We start from the raw sequence: 788 nt of genomic DNA on the forward strand, positions 1-788 counted from the left end.
CTTGCTGGGAGGCAACCCAGTCATTAGCAGGTTATATGTTTTGTTTCTACAAGGGCAAGTATCAAAAATGAAGGAATTCACAGAGTTACAGAAGGATTTGGTGCAAAAAGCAGAGAAACAGAGCTTACTGGCGAAAAATGCCAGTAAGGGGTACTTTGGGCGTTAAACGCCAGAATGGGCACCATTCTGGGCGTTTAACGCCAGTAAAGGTGCCATCTGGCGTTTAACGCCAGGTGTGCAGCATCCTGGGCGTTTAGCAAAATGCCCAGTGACAAAGGGAATTCTGGCGTTTAACGCCAGCCAGGGCACCTGGCTGGGCGTTAAACGCCCACAATGGCTAGCAAATGGGCGTTAAACACCAGAATGGATGCCATTCTGGGCGTTTAACGCCAGAAAGGTGGGGGAATTGAGATTTTGCTTTCCGATCAAATTTTTTTCAAACTTTCCTTTTTTGACCCATACTTTTCTACATAAACACATTTCAACCTTTCATCATTCACCTTCAAATCTTCAAAAATCAAAATCATTCTTCAAATCTCTCTCAAATCAATCCCAAATTTTGTTCAAAAAAACCACCCTTCTCTCAAATTCTCTCCATATCTTCTCAAATCTCCTTCCAATTTTTCGAAATCTCTTTCCCCCCTTATAAAAACACGTTCGGCCTCCTTATTCCCCCACACCATTCGAATTTGCTCTTCTCTTCTCTCTCTTCTTTCCTTTCTTTTGCTTGAGGACAAGCAAACCTCTAAGTTTGGTGTGCTTTTCCGTGATCACTAAGCCAAGATTCA

The 788-nt window shown here is 42.9% G+C and overlaps 1 protein-coding gene across 1 annotated transcript in view; it reads left to right on the forward strand.

Moving 5' to 3' along the window:
- LOC107468083 (uncharacterized) overlaps positions 1-788 on the forward strand; it is a 52,934-nt gene that overhangs the window by 31,537 nt on the left and 20,609 nt on the right. The gene's annotated exons all lie outside the window — the stretch shown is intronic.

This window comes from Arachis duranensis, chromosome 10 (genome assembly GCF_000817695.3).
Source record: "Arachis duranensis cultivar V14167 chromosome 10, aradu.V14167.gnm2.J7QH, whole genome shotgun sequence".
NCBI classification, from domain to species: Eukaryota; Viridiplantae; Streptophyta; class Magnoliopsida; order Fabales; family Fabaceae; genus Arachis; species Arachis duranensis.